Consider the following 13,925-nt stretch of genomic DNA (forward strand, 5'->3'; position numbering starts at 1 on the left):
CCAGAAAGCAGGTGAAGCAGCTTTCTGCTGTTTGCATTTTTTAAACTTCTGTTTGATTGCTAATCTCAGTAGAATTGAAAAATATCAGAGGAAAATCGTGCAAACTGATGTGCAAAATCTGCACACAACGCTGTTGTTTTTTTCTTTCCCCTCCGCAATTACCCTTTGACTTTCTAAGACTCACATACAACTCACGGTCCCAAATCCAGACCAGTGGTGTTAGAGACCCCTCCAGCACAATCCCTGATCCTGCACAAACAGCAGCGATGGAAAATGTGGGAGTTATTGAGGGAGGTGTGTTGGCAGAGCTGTGCCGCTCACCCCACAATGCACCTGGTTGCTATCACTTCTGCTTTAAAGAGCCCTAAAATTCAGCTAATAAAAATTTGAAAAGAAAATCATATAAAGTGACATAGAAGCAGGTTTCACATGTGAATAAAAAGAGCTTTAGCATGTTCTTCGACACGTGAAGTGTACATTCTCTTTTATCAGGCTTTTCCCGATTAAAGTAATGAGAAACATGCACTACCTAAAAAAAATAAAATAAAACAACCAAATTCACCCAGATTAATAAGAACTGCATGTGTAACGGGATCATTCAGGCAATAGCTTTTTTTTCCCTCTCCTATGAAATATTCTTGAGTATCATGCAACAATACATTTTCACCACACTGTCCACAGATCTGCACGTAAAGAGACTTTTATGGAGACAAGCTATTTTCCACCAGGAACTCTTAATTTCCAGCAGCTATCTGAACAGCCACCTGGCACTCATTTCCACTTGGTGGCCCTTGTGTCTTCTGCCACCACCCTAAGTGTCCTTTAGTGCCAAGACCTCAACTCAGGAAGGTCCAGCCATGCAGTCAGATCCATCATAGGTTTACAGCACAGGTAAAGACATCCACATTAAGTCCCATATTACAGTGTAGTTCAACTTCAGACACTTTTTATGTTAAAGAATCCACCAAGATCCAGCACTCGCTACAAGGAGCTGAAGAACAAACAACTGATGGACACCTGAGCTTCACATCTCTGTTCTCTCCTCTCATCTCTGCCCATCATCAGCTGTCCCCAGCTTGCCTAGAGATCAAGAGCACCTCACCATCTCCATTTCCCTCACCAAACACTGTACATCTTCTTAAATGCAAGGTAGAGACAGGTGACAGAGAGAGCACTTTATCAACATTTCTTCAAATCAACTCAAAGATTTACAGGATCAATCCCTTAATTTGCAATGTCTTTTAGACAAATCAGAGATCAGAAACGAGCCGTATCTTCCTTCTTAACAAATTTCTATACAAATCACTACCTTATTTAAAACAAAACGTATTATCCTCCACCAATGATCAAATTCTACATTTGAGCAATGTTAATGACCCTTTCCTGTGGAACACCAAAATATTTTCATATGAGGTACACTGTATTCATTACAAGCAAGGGCGTATATTTAATATATATTATATATATATATATGTATGTATATTATATATATATATATATATATATATATACACACATATATTAGAGAATCACAGAATGGCCAGGGTTGCAAGGGTCCTCAAGGATCACGAATCTCCAACCCCCTCTGACACATGCAGAGCCACCAACCTCCCCATTTAATACCAGACCAGGCTGCCCAGAGCCCCATCCAACCTGGCCTTGAACACCCCTAGGGGGGTATCCACAGACTCTCTGGGCAGACTGTTCCAGCACCTCACCACTCTCACAGCAAAGAACTTATTAGTATGTAACTACAAAATATATGGCTTTCCTATGGCAACATTTCAAAGGTGACATATGCATTTTACTTACATTTTTACTCTTCCCTTCTTTAACAACAACAACAAACGAATAGACTAACTTCAGAAAGTTGTAAGCATGCTAAAAAGCCTGGTAATCACAAAATAATGCAAACTGAAATTCGTTTGGGGTATGTGGAATCTCTGTGATTCAAACTGCCTTTGTTTCATATACACTGGTTCACATGTCAGCATGCCAATGCATCATGCCCAGTTATGTTTGTCTTGTTGTGATAAAATAAATGACATAATGGGGCATGATGCCCTATCTCCATTATGTGTTGGGGTGACCATTTTAAGAGCGTCAGCTTTTAGTGCCTTTGCAGTTCCCTACTTGTTGCGTGAGTTTGCCGACTAGTGGGTAAGGCTGATCCCCACTTCACTCACTGGTCCCTGCAGAGACCGCCCAGCAAGATGCTCGCACCCACTAGGACTCCAAACACGCTTAAATCATACGTGGCAATTGTCCAAGCACAAAGGAGAGGCTGTACAATAAACAGCTGCATCAGCTGAATGTGACAGTACAGCTCGGTGTGTATCGCTTTCCCAGAGCCTTCCCTGAAAGCCCAGCTCCTCACAGGATGCATAATGAATGCTTGCATTTGTCACTTGTGCAAATTACGCTCAAATGTATGAAATCAGCTACCCAACAAAAGACCACGTGTCTACAAAACTGATTGGCTTCCTGAGGAGTATGTCCTGCAACTTTGTGCTTAACCAGATATCCCAAATAAAAACTAAGTAAATACAAGGTTTGAGCCCGCTGACAATCCTCTAGGTAGGATTATTGCTCTACAACACAACTCTCAGCCAGCTGTTAGAAATTCAGATATGTGACAGCCTCCAGTATTAACATTTATTTCCATTAAATTCACTTAAATCATCAAAATATTCTTCCTCTCTCTTCCTCTGAAGTACAGCATAGAAGTCAGCCCAATACACACAGCTTCATTTGGGATAGCTAGAAATCAGCAGTAAAGAGACATTTCCTTACAAAGACATCTTTTTCTTCTTAAGTTGCACAGTTCTCATTACAGAGCTCAAGATTTCAGTGTAGATATTACTAAGATGATAACACGCTGCACGTTACAGATGTAAAATACATCAAAACTATCAGACTGAATTTGAATAGGGCTACAACAATAATGACGTGCCAAACAGTTTGTGCTTCAGGGTTTGATTCTGACCATTTTCAAGCTAGGACACAAGGTAAGGACCACTGTATGATGCTTCATGGTGTCCTGTAAACACCCAGCCTTCCCTGTGTCATGGGAGAGTCCTCTCTGTACAACTGGAAGCCATCAATTGAAAGTCCCTTTGAGCATGATAGCCTAGAGAGCATTCACCTGAAGGGTACAGATCATTTTTCCTGTAATATTCATGGACATTATTGATCACTTAACATCATATCATATATTGGGTCACATAATAAGGAGCGGAAGCAGCAATGTATTAACTTAGGAATCATTGTATCAGAGCTATCTCTCCTTTGGAAAAGGGATTCTGGACTTCAGAAATTTGTATTATAAATTATTCATACAAGCACAAGAGTAAAGTAAATGTGTTCATTAAGTGCACACTTTGGTACAGCTGACTTGCATGTAACTTCCATGTCTGGATCTAGAGGTAACAGATTTCACAGCTGATAGAAATAAATTTTATAAAAGTAAAAGGTAACAAAGCAACGATTAATCAAGCTACCAAGCATAATAATGCCACAAGTCAATGCTTCTCCAACACCAGCAGCGGATGTAAACTGTGCTGTGGTCATGCTCACATAAGAAGCAACAGATATTATTTTTTTGGTGAAAGAATTTAGCAGCAACCCCTGACTTTTGAAAGCCAACATGTATATAATTGCTGATGATAAAGGTGTTTGAGCAGTTCAATGTGAATAAACCTAAAAATGTCACCCAGTGACAAGACATAGATTGGACTAAAATACATAGAATATTTCATAATTCAAAATATAACTCAGATTACAAGGCTCAAACTCCCCATATATTAATAACAAAGTAGTTAATATGCCCAACTTCATGTATTTTTCAAATGTATTATGAAGAAGAGAAAGACTCCCCAGATAACAGGGTTCTAGTTTGGGAGGTTTTGAACTGAATTACAGCTTCTCAGAGGAAAATGTGAAAGGCAAATTTCTTAGACTGATGCAAAACTTTTCTTTTTTTTTCTTTTTTTTTCTTTTTTTTTTTTTTTGTGGAATTGACTGGTTTACATCTTGAAGCATTCCAAAAAATTAAAAATAATAAACATCCCAGGCTTGCTGCCTCTTTAGCTGGACAGGTTTCCCACAGCTGAATCCTTTGATGATACTCTTTGGACTTTCTATTTTAAGAAGTCATCCCTTTCTGCTTCTCTCTGGAGAGAAAGTCTTTTGCTCTCCTGCCAATCTTCCTCTCGACCTTTCTGTCCTGCTTACTTGGCCTTTCCTTCTCTTAAGTCCTCTTTCTCCCTTCATATTGCAAGACCCTCTTCATTTTCAGTGCCAATAATTCTCTCTCAGTTGCCAGGAGTCTCCTTCTTTTGCCCTGCATGCCAAACTATTTCATGTTCTAGTCCTTCTTCCTCACTTTTGCCAGAAGATCTCTCCAATTTCCAGACAAAAAAAAAAACATATTGCCAACATCACCCCGTATATTTGTGGCAGTGTAAGAGCCATTATTGATACAACTGGATATATTAACTGCAGAAACCACACATAGTAGTAAAAACCTACATTATTATGACATTGAAGTTATATGTAAACATTGGCCTTAATTGCACATCAAGAGGAAATTGCATTTCAGATGCCATAGGTAACATTTTTTAACCCAATCTCTGATTTCCAAACCAAAATGTTATGTTAAAGAACGTGTAAAGATGTATTGGACACCACCTTTTTTGTGTGTGGAGGCCTGCTTAATAAACACCTCCTTATCACGAATACCATAAAAATAGAGATATGGTTAAACCTGTTGCTTTGTATGAGTTCCGTGTGCTCTGCCTAAAAACAGCACTGTTTGTTGCAATGGCTACAAGACAGAATCCAGCAAGCTCTTCAGTAAACTCCTTGACATAGTTCTCAACAACTACCTTCTCTAACTCTCACTGGAGATGATTTACCAGACCCCTTCACACCACAAAGACCTATCCACACCTGGGACTAAGAGTGATGCTCTTCTTGGCCTTGAAGAAAGACCTTATGTAAGTAGGCACATTACTCGCTTTCAGTTATAGAAATATGTCTTCATCTACTCCAGCCAGATTCATATTTAAACATGATGGCATTGTCATTCAAAAACTTCAGGCTTGATTACCACAGTTCTCACAGTCACAGTAGGAAACCTCTAATGATAAAGGAATTAAAGATCTCTTGGAGTACAGCAAACAAAAAGCAGACCAGACCTCTAAGCCCACCATCCTTAGTGACAGCCCTCCTCCCTTTAAATGTAAAGCAAGTCACTTTGTGTCATTTTGGAAAGTCCCTGAAGGACAGACCAACTCTGTGGGCTCCATCACCAACATGAATTCCCACTTGAGAACTTCAGCAAGAAAAATACTCGTGGGAATGGATAAAGAGTATCAGGTAACAAAAAAGGAATCGTTCCTAAAAATAAATTGTAAGACAAATCCACAACCTTCTCTTCATGTATTGGGAGCAATAGTGGTCAAAAGAATAGATGCCTCTTCTGAAAAATTTTGAGACAAAATACAGAAACTGTTGTCCAAATACCTGCTCATACAAAAATACTCAGGAAAAAAAGCTGTTGTCAGCTGATACAGAACATGATCAAATACTGTTTGTTTGGTACAAACTCCCCTCAATATAAAGGCATTATTTGTTCAGCTTAGAGCACTGAAGCCTACGTACCATTCTTAACCTCTGAAGTCTTTAAAGATTATTACAGCTTTGAGGGCCTTCAGTCTCCCCATGTCAGTTTTACCTGGCAAAGGTACCCAGCATCCTAATCTTCCAGCTCACATTTTATACGGTAAAGTAAAACAGCTTTCAATTTAGGGAGTAAAACACCCTCCAGCTGAAGAAAATTCTCACATTACAGTATGTTAAGAAGAATCTACTCCAATTGTGGTCAGTTGTCATGGAGAAAGAAGAGGGGGGGGGGAAACTATATTCCCATTTGAAAGCATCTCTCATAAAAAAAAAAAAGGGGGGGGGGGGTGAAGAGAAAAAGAAGGAAAAAAGCACAAACAAAACCACAACTCCCCTAATTCCTGTGTTTGACATTTTATGCAAAGTAGGTGAATCTGGAATAAGAGATCATTTAAAAAATACTCATTATGCTATTTCTGTACATAAATGTGGTTGTGTAAAAGTATAACAGGAACGCATTCACAATTGGTTTAAGTAATTTTCTCTTGGCAAACCACCATAAAAAACAGGAGCATCATGGCGCCACCAGAATCCTAAATTGTGGTGGAGAATCATCAGTACACATGGCATTAATCTGTCTCCTTGCAAGAGACACCCTTGCCTGCATTACTGGCCTCTCTCTTAAATCTAAGGCATTGTAACTTGAGTTTAAAATGACACCATAAATAAGATATACTCTCACCCTCCCCTGGCAAAAAAAAAAAAAAAAAAAAAGAAAAAAAAGATTACCCACTTTATTAAAAAGACACAGATTTCAGTTCACTGCAGTTAGCGTTCTTCATTGCTGAAGCACACCAAAAGTGCAAAACTAATGGGTTAATAATGGATCGTGTACTCTTCAGGCTTCACATTGGACATGATTCAGACTACTGAGAGACTTTTTAAATACATACGTATAATTAGTTAACCCATTGGTATTACATTCTTGTTACTTTGGATGGATCACAAGACTTCAGGGATCTCATTATACCATACTAGCTTATTTTCCCCAGTGACTGAGAACGCTTAGCTGTATTTTAATATCTTACTATTAAATGCTTACTAAGTTTTCATATCTTCTTTTTTTTTCCTTCTCCCAAATTTAGGCAGAGCGCAGTTTTGTTAATAGAGCAATTTAAAATACCACCATTCTCTTTGCAAATTTCTCCGTGACCTGTAAGCTGTTTTGGAATGTTCTACCAGATGAAATTCATGTCTTTTAAAGGAAACTGTCTCTCTATTTTGGTGGAAAAAAAAAAAAAAAAAAAAGACTGATAGTTTGGGAACACCCACTCAAGATAAAATAAGGATTCTGAAGATTTCCTGTGGGGGTTAATGGAGGCCAGGCCAATGGTAACTGACCTTGAAGTCTCCACATGAAGCTTCATATTTGTCCTTAGATTATTTATGTTTTCTTTTTCTTTTTTTTTTTTTTTAAGGATTCTTTAGTATGCAAAGCTAAGTTTGTCAACCCTGATATGGTGAGAGTCCAAAAAACGTCGCTGATAAGTGCCACCTTTATATGCACTTAAGAAAAAAAAGTAGGGAACTAAATATGGAAATATTTTTAGTTGATTTACTTATAATCTACTTACTGCAACATTGCCAAAAACATGCTAAAATAATTCAGAGCTAGTACAGCAGCACAGTATTAGCGTATCAAATAATTAGCAGTATAGGTATTTTAAATGACACTTACCCACAATGACAATGTTTAATTCAGACTGGGAGCCATGGTATGCTTTTCCCAACAAGTTATGTGACCGTAAGACTGTCTTAAAAAGCTATTATTTTAGGTACCTCGGAAAAGAAGACAAAAAAAATCAAGTGTTGAAGATCCATACACAGGGTTTCTGCAAATGAATATGATGTATTCCAGAAACAACATGCATTCACACAGACACTCAATAAGAAAGGGACTGTTTACTCAGTTTATAGCTTGAAAACCACTAGGGACTGTGTTCCAGTATGGGAAATGTTAGTACAGAGCATTGTTAATACAAAATAAAAAGCAAGCCTGGGAAGTTAGGATTATATTTTTTTGAAAATACTTGTTTGGACCATTAAAAAAAATATTGCCTTCTAATGTCAAAGTATGAACAAATACTTTTTCAGATGAATAAAATCTGTAATCAGTTAGATAAGAGCAATATGCTTTTTTTTTTTCTTTTTTTTTTTTTTTTTGGCATTTAATCAAACAATGAAATCACATACACATTTCCTGACACAAAAGACAAATGATGTAATAATCCGAAGGAGTTTCTCTATCTCCTTGGAACTTTGCATACTTGACTTGTTTTCCATATTTTGTGACTTTAAATGGTGGGAAAATTATATTAAAATGCTTGTAGCAGTTCCTCTAAACTAGCATCCTTTTTGTTTTATTGTATTTAATATAAAAGCAGCAATTATTTGATTTCAAAGTTATGAAAATATGTACCTTATGAGAAAACAAGCAATTTAAGCTTTAATTGGTGTCATTTTTCACAGAACTGGCAAGATTCTTGCATCCCTGGCATGTTGTTTTCTATAAAACTGCAGAGCTGCTTTCAATGAATGTTTTACGAATGTATAAGTTGTTACATGAAGGTACGTGAGTGGATGCCTGGAAATATAAGATTTCTGAGGGGATTTATTCACAAAAGATGCATTTCATTTCATAGCATATATACTGTAATTTTTCCTTAATATTCCTAATGTGCTTTGCTTCCCATTAAGAATTTCTTCCATTCTTCTATGGGAAGGAAAGGGAGGTATGCAAGAGGGATATTTTGCACAGGAGAAATAGAAATAAAGATGGGGAAAAAATTGTTTTGAAATCAATTTTTATGTATGGCTCTTGTATGAAAATCAGACACCCAAACTAGTGAGTTCTTCTTTGCTTCCTTACTTGAAAGGGCTCAATCCATACTTTAAATTCCCTCAGTGAAGTACGCAATAGTCATGCCCTTAAATGATGGGGAAGCATAGGTGTATTTTTTATTATTTAAAATGGTACCCAAAAGGTGAGTGCTAGAGGCCTACAGCATTAGTTCCTGTAAAGATGTACTGCAGAAGATAATTCCAGCTAGAAAGCCTGACTTGTTGTGCAGCTGTTCATCCCCATGCCAGTGATGGCAAGGGGTGTATGGCCATGAATAACGAGACAGCCATCAACGCCTTGCAGCGACCTCAAGACACAAGAGAGCTTGTGCAGATTGAGATATGGCCACAAACTGGAGACAAAACTTTTAATGATTTTATCACCTTCCTTAGAAGAGGGAACCCCATCAACTCTGTCTTTTTTGTCAGCATTTTGGAGGACTGGTGATCGTGGGGGCACCTGCAGCAGGAATTTGTGTTTCAAGAGCAAATCCCTTCAAGCAAAATGACTTTGCTGCTTTATTTTAGCAAGGTATTTAGAGACAATATCATCCAAAACGATTTCAGGATTTCATCCTGCGCGTGGGTTGAGCTGGTCAGTTTGTTTATATGTATGCTTTTAAGAGGAATCTAGAACACCGTGAGCTGAGGCAGCATAAGTTACTGTGCTGGAAACACTGGCAATTCTCAGGCTCAACCAGGAGGGCCCATCCATGCTGAGCAGTTAATTATGGGTTTGTGGCCATTTAGTCTGCAATTTTTCTGTGGTAGATTTTATAAGGTATACACCAACGTGTCAGGGTCGCAAACATACCTACCCAGCCATGTGTTGATTGGAACCCGCTAACACCCCAATGCTGTGACAAGCCCTGCAACCCCTCCTCTCTCTATCCACCTTCTCATACATTCCCTCATATATCAAAACACCTACTACCATGTCTTTCGATCCTGCCCGTGACCATTCCTTCTTTACACTTCAACATTTTAATTAAAAAGCAATAAAACACTTTAATTTGAGGTTTGTACATAAAAATACAAGTAAAATTGTCTGAACACTGGGCAAATACTATTGAAATCTGAGCTGAAAGGCAGTTAGAGTAACTTTAACCACCTGAGAAATGCAATAATCACCCTGAAATGCACAGCCTGGAGTGTTTTATTGCCATTATAAACTGCAATTTATACATTAAAATAAGGAAAACAGTCAGACCCATCCATTTATGAGGTATAATAAATATGGTTATGACATCACTGACAACCAGTCACAAACTTCTAAACACATCCAGAGCTCTAAAGCAATTTCACAGTTACCTTTTAAATCTGTTTTCTATCAGCACGTGTGTATTTCTTGGGTGTGCACACAGCCATTGGCCCGACTCAGCAGCAGTGCCTTCATGGGTGTGAAGGTCTCCTGGATTCGGCAGGATTTGGGATTGATTTCCAATTTCATTGCTTGTACCCATCCAGCCTTCCATTACATGGACAGATATTACACCATCACATACCTTTCCCCATGACGCTCATCCTAAAATAAAACAAACAATTTCATCTTTAGAGAATTGCCTCCTCCCCCCCTTTTTTCTTTTTATCTTCCTGCCTCATAACATCACTTTAACAGAAGTTAGAGATAAAATGTTCTAAAATGGCCATTACAGATCATTGCAAAGTCTGTATTCATGCTAAGTGGTAGCACCCCAAAAGAGTCAGCCTTTGCATTCCCATTTGGATCCAGCCATTCAGTTGCTTTTGCCAGATTTCTTCTTCAAACATCCCCAACTTTTGTTCTTTCCACTGTTGCAAACTTCTTGGGGGAGGAGAGTTTCTAAAATGGATAAATGGTACCTCAGGGAACAGCTCTTCTCTAAGAACAAGCTAACAGGATAAGCCCATAATAGAAATATAAATCAACTGCAGAATTTTTTTTTTTTTTTTTTTTTTTTAGTGTTTTTCTCTCATAACCACCAGCAAGCATTTCTCTTCCTTACTGCTCAGCCCTTTTCCAGATAAAACCCGGTCTCTCTGCCTTCCAGCTGCTGTTCATTTGTCACATGCACAGCAGCCATGGGCCTGAATCAGCAACGGTGCCTCCCACTCTGTGCTTCTTGTATGCTTTACATTCCTTCTCCGTAGCCCAATAGTAATTAATCATAGAATCACCAAGGTTGGAAAAGACCTAAAAGATCATCCAGTCCAACCGTTCACCTATTCCCAATAGCTCCTACTAAACCATGTCCCTCAACACAACGTCCAGTCTTTCCTTGAACACCCCCAGGCTCGGTGACTCCACCACCTCCCTGGGCAGTCCATTCCAGTGCCTGACCACCCTTTCTGAAAAGTAATACTTCCTAATTGCTCTTCATTTCCCCAATGTTTACCCTTAGGTCAGCCCAGCGTTTCTGCAGAGGGTATTCCTGGTCAGCACTCTGCTCAGGACATCATCTCACTGTGAACTGGTCTTTAAGTCCCTCACCTTCCCTTGGAGGCATTATTCTCATCCCTCAGTGGAAACTTCTAGCACAGAAGTAGCAGCAAGCACACTTGAAAACAATATAAAATATAACACTAAGTTATCTCAAAGTCAGCAAAGGCAGAACAGCATGGGTAGAACAAGAGAGCAGAAAAGCACTCAGATAAGGCCTTTTGACTCAGGCCTTTATAGAAATTTGCTGGGAAGGTAAACCGTGGCTGTTTGCACACAGAAGGATCTTAGCTGTTGGCAGAGCTGAAGATATTTGTCTTTACAATACCCCTCTAAAGCAGCTGAAAAAAGTAGCCTATTTTTATCAGTCTCAGAATGTAAAAAACTGAAAAACATCCGTATTGTGTGATTTTCCCATAGTTCCTACAACCATGGAAAACAGGGGCAATTATGGCAAATAATTTTTAAGTGACATTTTCTATACCATCTCTGTTTATACCACAGAGTAGGTCATGAAGAGCAAGACGAACTTTTGGACTGTTTTGTCTCATCTCTCTTCATCTTTCAAAGCTACATGGAAACTTTGTTCTTGAGCACAGAATATCTTACAGTACCTGAAATTCAAGAACCGAGACATTCACCCTGAATTTGGGGCTTGAAAGAAAACCACAGAGCTCCTAAACCAGACTGAATATTTAAAGGTAAGTTGAGAAAGAGCGAAGTCAAATCAAACATACCTTCAGTGTATCACATCACTCTCACTGCAAGAACTACATAGAAAAACAAAGCAAGCATAACAGATGAAGTCACACTTCAAATGAAGTCATCTCCCTACGTAAGAAAACTTGGTGATCAACTAGAGATGGCAGGAGAAGCTGTTATACTTCACTGTAGTATAATCTCTTCTGTTCAGTCAGGTCCATCCAAACACCTAAGCTAAAAATGAGATTATAACTTTTGCCCCCATGACTTCGCCTGACCATCAGTACAGGACGCAACTCTCTCCAGCATTTGCAATTTTCTCTTGCCTTAAGCATTGATAGCACAAGAATATTTCATTTCACTAACATCTTACTTTCAATTAAGGAAGATGTCAGTTAGGTCTTTATCTAGATAGGGAAGCTCCTGCATAATAATAATAATAATAATAATAATAATAATAATAATAATAAAGAATAATAAAAAAAAGCAAACATGAGAGGAAGAGGCTGAAATTACTCCTCTTTTCTGCTCCTTTCGCTGCAGCACACAAACATACACACATTTTCCATACCATCTAGTACTACCTCATAGCAGTAGCATCCCATGGAAGCTGAGGGAAGCCTTCAGATTTTGGCAGCAAGCCCACTGGCACAGCTAAAGGTTTGCAAGGAAGACAGTTTTCTTGCCCATAAAGTACTAAGATCTCTGTCCACTGGGAGAACAACAGCAGAACACTACTCTACAAAGGAAGATTGCTAGAAGATGTTGACCTTTGGTGGCAAAAGCTTTCATCAGCCATGTAAAAGTAGGCCAGACTCTAAGGAAGATTTTTCTTTCATTCCGAATGTATGTTAATATTTGAAAACATGCATTTTGAATAACTCCAGTGGATTTGGGTGACATACTGCTGGGGGGGTGAAAGGAGAGAGAAGCAAGTACTTAAAAATAGTCAGTGCTAGTGGTTAGTACAATGCTACTGGAAGATGCTGATAAGAAAGGAAGGCAAGGATGATTTCTCACTTTCTCTTCACCGTGTATGAAGGCAGTAATGAAATACATTTTTACATTGTGAGCTAGTTAGTATTGCTCCTCCTGGTTCAGAATTGAGCAAAAGCAGACACAGAACCTGGCATATTGCACGCATGCACACACCCCTCAACACTGCTCAGTCCTGTGATTCTGATCCCAGTGCTCCTACCTTCTGCTAGCATCCTTTCTTGGTATTAATTTTAAGAATTTTACAACACAAATTCAAAATCTGGAAGAATGACAAGAACTGGTGTACGTGTCCATGAATTACAGATACTCTTCGAGGGAAATCAACCTTATTTTTATGAACTTGAAATCTTTCATGCACTTTTCAGCATCAACACTGATACAGAATAATTTCTCACCTTCATCAGAAAATCACTCCTTGGTTGAAAAAACCTCTCTAGTGCTGCTGATTTGTATTTTTAATAATTAAAAATGTTTATCAGTTTAATGCATCTTAGATATCTAATTGTCTGCAGACCTTCAGTTACACATTGCTAATGGGACAAACATCTTATTGCCTCATTCATTTTTATTTGAGAAAGTATTCAGTTACAAAAGAAAAAAAAACAGCATGACCTAAAATTCAGAATATTTGACTGCTTCATCATGGTAGCCAGCTGATAAGCAGGGATTACTCTCTTTCAAAACACTGAGACACTGTCTCTTTCAGTTTCTGATATGTATTATTTGCTATTTGAACTGAGAGTCCCATCACTGTGGCTCTTGTTCTTTCAATGGATGATCTAAGCCACAAAAACAGGTGGCTACTCTTAAATTGGCTTTGGCTTTGCTTTCCTTTAAGGGATAATGGAAATACATTCGCTGGTGCAAATGACGGGCTGACAGAGGGTGGAAGTCAATGCCAAAGAATGATAAAGAATTTAAATCTTCCTTGCGCTCAGAAGCAAGCAGAGTATGTGTCTTAGCATATGGAGCAACAGGTTGATGTCCAGCCTTTTTCTTAATAATTAAGGCAACAGAGCAGTGAAAGTAAAATATATTTTCAGCTTTGATTTCAAGCTTCTCTTTATGAGATCTCTATTGAAAATGAAACTGTGCACCTGTAAACCAAGCCTTAATTGCATAAAGACACATTTGTATATTTAGCTTTGCCCTAGTTGAATAGCAACATTTTCATCAATGAGAATCATCATCATGGGGCTACTTAGAGACATTAACAGCAATTAATCACAAAACTCTTCTCAGGATTAACATCTAAACAACTTCAATTTCCACTAAAAAT

At 38.4% G+C, this 13,925-nt stretch overlaps 1 long non-coding RNA gene across 2 annotated transcripts in view; it reads right to left on the reverse strand.

The window, feature by feature from the left end:
• Positions 1-13,925, reverse strand: part of LOC125696776 (uncharacterized) — a 140,786-nt gene that overhangs the window by 44,935 nt on the left and 81,926 nt on the right. For both annotated transcript variants that reach the window (XR_007378525.1, XR_007378526.1), the window contains 2 exons: positions 9,838-10,051; positions 7,364-7,464 (listed from right to left, as the gene is read on the reverse strand). This is a non-coding gene — a long non-coding RNA (uncharacterized LOC125696776). The remainder of the gene's footprint in view (positions 1-7,363; positions 7,465-9,837; positions 10,052-13,925) is intronic.

This window comes from Lagopus muta, chromosome 8 (assembly GCF_023343835.1).
Source record: "Lagopus muta isolate bLagMut1 chromosome 8, bLagMut1 primary, whole genome shotgun sequence".
In the NCBI taxonomy this organism is placed as follows: domain Eukaryota; kingdom Metazoa; phylum Chordata; class Aves; order Galliformes; family Phasianidae; genus Lagopus; species Lagopus muta.